Source organism: Lagopus leucura, unplaced genomic scaffold (assembly GCF_019238085.1).
Source record: "Lagopus leucura isolate 7727_CA_CO unplaced genomic scaffold, USGS_WTPT01 Super-Scaffold_100001, whole genome shotgun sequence".
NCBI classification, from domain to species: Eukaryota; Metazoa; Chordata; class Aves; order Galliformes; family Phasianidae; genus Lagopus; species Lagopus leucura.
The window spans coordinates 96542600-96548599 of record NW_024962262.1 but is presented as its reverse complement, the minus strand read 5'-3'; positions in this window follow the sequence as shown (position 1 = coordinate 96548599).

Sequence of the window (6000 nt, the reverse complement as noted above, 5' to 3'; positions counted from 1 at the left end):
CATGGGGCAACTGATGATTACATGCAAGAACACAGACATCTAATTGTGTCATTTTCATTTGCAAATTGGCACTTTGTCCAGAGCCCATGTGAGATGCTGAGGTCTGCTCTGTTTCCCAGGCAGCTCCTTGGAGCCCCATCAGGAATTTTCCTGGGCCCCTGCTAAGCCAGCTGCTGTATTTCAGAGAGGAGATGCAAACGCTTTCTAAATCGTGCTTGCAAAGCTTCCTGGGATGAACAGATGAGATAAAAATGTCTGATTTCAGCTCTGCTCTTGAGCTGCTGACATATACAGCACAGTATTAAAGACAGCAGCCTAGCACAGCTTCAGGAATTGCTGCTCTGTTCATATTTCATTGCACTTGGCACAAAACTGATGAAAGTGCTTGGTGGGATTCCTAAGGTGCTGAGGTATGTATTCTTATCCCAGTGGGTTACCAAAGCTTCAATTCCTATGGGGTATTCGATATCTTTAGGTAGAGTTGCATAGAAAGCAACAAAACAGAACAAAAACAACCAACAGATTGTCTGATTGTCTAAAAAATTTGGTACTTGCTTTTCCTTAAACATGCTGGGTGCTTTTCTTAATGGTGAGTCACATCACTACTTGCACACGCCAGCAAATTCCTCCACTCAGAACATCCCAGGCCCAGCACTTTACTGCAGACATGGTGCAGATATGTGGTGGTGAAGGCACAGCTTTCCTCAGTTTGGCCACATCTTGGGGAGCACCAAGACAGCCACAGATCTTTCCTGGGTCAAGAGAATCTGCAGCTATATGTGTTTCTTATTATATAAATATCTGGTACTTCTGTATGGGAAGACCACATCTTGCTTTGGTCCTGTGTCTTCTACCTCAATGGATATTTAACAACAGTAAAAGCATACCAGGCCTTTTACTTCACCCTTTCATTTTAACATAATTTTTTTTTGCCCAGAGAGAATAAACAGAAAGTATTTCTTTCCACTGTAACAGGATTTAACTGGAAAGGTTGCGGGATAATGGAATGAGATTTGTCAAACAAGCTCTGAAAATCTGCACAAGGGAGAAACTGCTATTCCAGGAGCAAATAACTGCACACAAGAGCACATATCTGTAAGTGAGAGACTTTATTTGAACCAATTTTTCAAATACAGACATCTGTATTATTCTCACTTCTCGGGAATGTTTTCTGCTCAGTTTTGAAGCTTGCAACCTTAGGACAATATTCAGGACATATGTGTACATTAGATCTCTGCAGATGGACACATTCATAATGCACAAGTACAATGAGTGAGAGACTCTTTCCAGATCCTCACACAAGAGCATCGGAAATGGGCCGCTCTAATCGTCAAGTTCTGCTCTTATTAGCTTCCAGACACGTCACAGTTCTTTACACTCTCTAGGCTGTAGCCTTCTTCTTCGGGCCCTGATTTACCACTGTGTTACTTCAGCTGTATGCCAGTGTAACTCCTCAAAATAGGGCTTAGGTGATGCATAGGGATGTGTTTTGTTCATTGGGAACAGGCATGAGCAGAAAAACCGAGCTATTGGATGAACGGCTATCCTAGGATTTTCTCTTATGAGAGCAGTCAGGATCTCGGGCTGGGATTTTTGGAAGTGACCGGTGGTTCTGGGTGTGTACTACATCAATCTTGATGCTCACAGTACGTTGAGGACCTCAAAGTTTGTGCCCCAGTAAGGAGTCTCCAAGTTGGGCGCTCCAGATGTGAACCACTTGGTCACTATCCGGTTCTGCAAATCTCAGCCTTCACCTTTTCTTCCGAGTATTGCTCAACAGAGGAATGTGGTAATAAAGCATTGTAGGTAAGAATGCAGGCTCGCATATGACCTGAGATCAACACCCTGAACAATGGATAGAGGGTAGTGTTTTCAGGGCCACCTAAATGACTTGGGATTTATAGCTCCTTTTTCCAAAATGACTTGAGAATTTTAGCCCTGACATGGGCTTCAGATAGAAGCTTGGACATCCTTCAGGATCTGGGCCTTAGGAGCCTTAAGTTAATTTGAAAGCCAGTGAAATGTATACTCTCAAGCACCCATGTCACTTGGGTTATTCTGAAAATGATACCCTATATACATATGGGTAGGTAAGGGGCAGACTTTCACAGGCACAAGTGGCAGTTAGACATGTAACTCCCATTGATTTTTTTCCCCCTCGGGGACCTGGAAAACTCCCCCCGAGGAGTTGAATCCTCCTCTTGCATTATTTTCACACCAGATTAACACCACTGCTTCCAGTGGAGTGACTCCTGAGTTACCCCAGTGTGAGCGAGAGGAGAACCAGTCCTGAGGTGCTCTAAATATCCAGTGAAAGTGCTAATGTGGCAATGCGGAAAAGTGGGGAATCTAGCACAGGCCTGGAATAAGACTCCGCCACCGCCACCCCAGTCATTGAGCTCAAGTGGTCACCAAACGGACTCTTGGCCAAGAGGGCCCAAAAGAGCCTCCCCTCCACCTCTGCAAACCACAGCCTCGCTGCTTCCCTCCAAAGACACCTATGACAAACACCAGACCTTTGGTACAAAAAGCCTCATGTGCTACAATGTGCCATTTGGAGAGCACCGAAAAAAAACGAACTACCTCATTTTATGTTTTTCTTCCTTCTTTTCGTCCTAAATTATAGTCAGTTCTTTCATCTACAGCAACATGCTCCCTTAGAGACAGTGCTTATGTAGTCACCTTACATGAGTTCCTTCCAGCTAAGGCCGCTCACAGGGCTGTGTTAGGGTTTGGTGCTGGAAAACACAGGGTCTGGAGGTGTCCCAGCAGGATACACTTCCCTCCCTTTGGAGAGTGGCTCACAGAGGATCTTCTTGGCTGATGCAATGCTTCCAGGTGTTGTGGTTTTTTATATGCTATCAATGCATCAAGTCCATGGATGCCGTAAGCATTGCAAAGCAGACCAAATTCAAGCAAATGATTCATTGCACTGATGGGGGGGCTGTTAACTTTGGATTTTTTATGGTTTTCCAAGGCTTAATCTAGATGAGGTGAAATGTCAAGAGCTGGCCTACAGCTGTTAGGAGCATTCAGTACAGATGTGGATCACTAGCACTTCTCACTGCAGAGGCACCAAAAAGTCCCTCCTGGACTCAGCTCTGCGCATGAGGCCAGGCACCATTCTCCCTGCAGGAGTCACCTTGTCATCCCCTTCCCCCTCCAGACACAAAGCAACAACCACAGACACCTTCAGGCAGGATATATACTCTTCAGGGAAAGAGAAAGAGATACACGTCTGTTGTTGCATTAGGAGCAGTAGAAAAGCTCCAGCCACTCTGCTGGATACTCCTCACTCCCCTCTTCACTTCTGTGACCTCCTGTCTTTTGTGCTGCTCTCAGCTCACATGATACCCTGCTAGAAAATTCATTCCCCCAAAACCCCTGTTTTCCTTCCAGTTTCCGTCCTGTGCTACATCCTTTGAACTGCTTCCTTTCAGCCTTTAAAGTCTGACTGAAGAGGCAACACAAGGAAATCCAAATGCTTTTCTCTGCTCTCTTCCTGTACCCTGCAGACAGCCCAACTTCCTATACAAATCTTGTGTACTACACATGAAACCACCTCGTGCTCAAGGCAGGGTTTGTCTGTGCGCTCTCTCTCACGCTCCCTTTGCCCTGACTCTCTGGCAGGATCAGGACACGGTACAATAAGAAAGATAGGGGGGTGCTTGGTTACAGCCAGTAAATTTTAAACTGGAACCAAGGGAGAGGAATTAGTATTCAAATTTTTTTAGGTTTGCAGTTGGTAACCACATACCCCGTTCTCTTCGTGGGGGGGAAAAGAAAACACAAAACCCAACCCTTTGTTCTCTAAGCAACATGGCAAAGTATGTTCTTATAAACGGTGGCAAAACACACGCGATGCCCCAGCCATCAGCCAAGGGGGAAGCAACATGCAAAATGCAAAGATAAAACATCCCCAAGGGAGAGCAAATGTTTCTGTTTATCAAGGAGGGAGGAAGGTCTATGTCCAGGAAGACATAAGAGGTTGTTTTCTTTTCCTGATAAAGTGAAAAATTGTAATAATAAAATGGAGTTAAGAGGGAAAGTTTGGGGTTTGAAGTCAGAAGAGCAGGGATACCAAGCGGTCCTTGCAGACACGCAACCCTTAAGTAAACCCTTCTAAATGGCCATGACAGGAGATGAGGTCAAATAAAAGCTATGCTTTCTCCTTCCTGCCTCCTCCTGAACACTTCTCCCACACTTCTGAGAGCTGAACCTCGCTCCTCTCCGTGCAGCGCTAGAGTCACAGAGCGTCCGCAGCGTCCTGGCCGGGCACCCAGCGTGCCATGAACAGCAAACATACTCTGCCCCTCTCCTGGTGCGCCCCGTGCCCATCAGAGCGCTCTCCCTCCCATACCCCATCCGCAGGCTTGTGAGACCTGGCATACGGTCCAAGCAGTGCCTGATGTCCGCGCTACATTTGCTGAGTTGAGGTCAGGCTGGAAGGTGTCTCAGGGTTTAGTACCCATCATGACATGGGAATATTAGCATATATATCGTTTATGAAGTATGACACAATACCTATCTGTCAGTCAGCCCATCTTTCTACCTATTGAGTCTGTCTAATCTACTTCAGCTAGCTACGTTTCACTATCGCTATCAATCACCTATTGCTCCATGTTACCTAATTTCTTCCTGTCTCTCTCTCACCTTTTTCACTCTAACCTTTCTTACTCTAGCTATACTCCCCTCTCTCTCCCTATCATCCATCTATCCACTCTAAAGTCTTTTTTTCCCTTCCTCTCTCTAATCCCTGTTTTAAAAAATCTCTGTCCAATCTCTCTCCCACTCTCTCTTTCCCTCTCTTTTTTCAATCCTCCCACTCTCTCTCTCTCATATTTCTACACAAGGCCAGGACGCGCGTGGAAATGAATCCCTACACATTTTGATGGCACATCCAGTTCAAAGGGATTCACTCTGAGGAGACACAGTTCATCTTTTCTCCCTATTTCCAACAAAGAGATGGAGGAGAACAAAGGAAGCAGGAATTAGCAAGACTCTGGGGCTGTCAGCAGACTCATCTTTTGGTGCTACTGCTTTTAGGCCTATTTAATCCTGGTCCTGCCAACAGCACTGTTCGGCAGTCCCAGCACCCATTTGGCCTCTGGGCTGCCCGTCCTTCACGATGGAAGGCCAGGTCTGGTGGGAAGTTGGGGGCAATCCTGCATCCTGTGGGCAGTGGCCAGGAGGTATACACAGTGGTGCTTGGATGAAGAGCCCAGCCTCAGCTGTGCTTAGAGCAGGCTGCAGGAGGTGGTCATAAATGACAGCTGAAGCCCAGGCTGGGTGACTAAACCTAGGTTTTACCAGGCAGCAAGGGACAAAAATTTCTCCAAGTGCTTTTGGCTGATGCTGACACCACCAGACCTTGCCATGACCACATGCCTATGCACTTATTGCACTGCCCCAGTACATTTTGCCAAACAGAACATCTTTGGAGAACAATGCCGCATCAGTCAACAACTTCTTAATTTCCATCCCAGTGAGGCAAACACCAGTGGGGACCTGGCCCTTCCTGGCTCTCAATGCATTTCTTGGCAGGGCTCAGAGTTTCAGCATGGACCAAAGCAGGTCCTTCAGATGGCACCCATGGGGCTCCCTGGGATCACTCCTCTGAGGTCACTGTGCTCCCCTAAAACAGGACTTAGAGGACTCCTGGAAGCGCACTTCTTTTGTTCTTTCCCAAGATCAATTTTGCTACTTTTCTTAAGCTAATGCCTCACTCAGAGCTGATGCCTCACTCAAAATCAAAGCCTGCTTCCCTTGAAAATCCCCTGAGTGATGCCAAGGAGGAGAGTGCTTGGCCACTGACCGATGGTAGAGCAGTGGCTGAAGAGCAGAGTGGGGCCACGCAGCAAGCAGGCCACCAAAGAGCAGTCTGCACAGAGGCCAGCAGGACGTACAGCAGCATAGAAATGCGACACGGTTATGTTAATGATCATTATTCTCATTTATTATAATTATTGTTCAGTTTGAAAAAGGAGCCTGGAGCCAAGC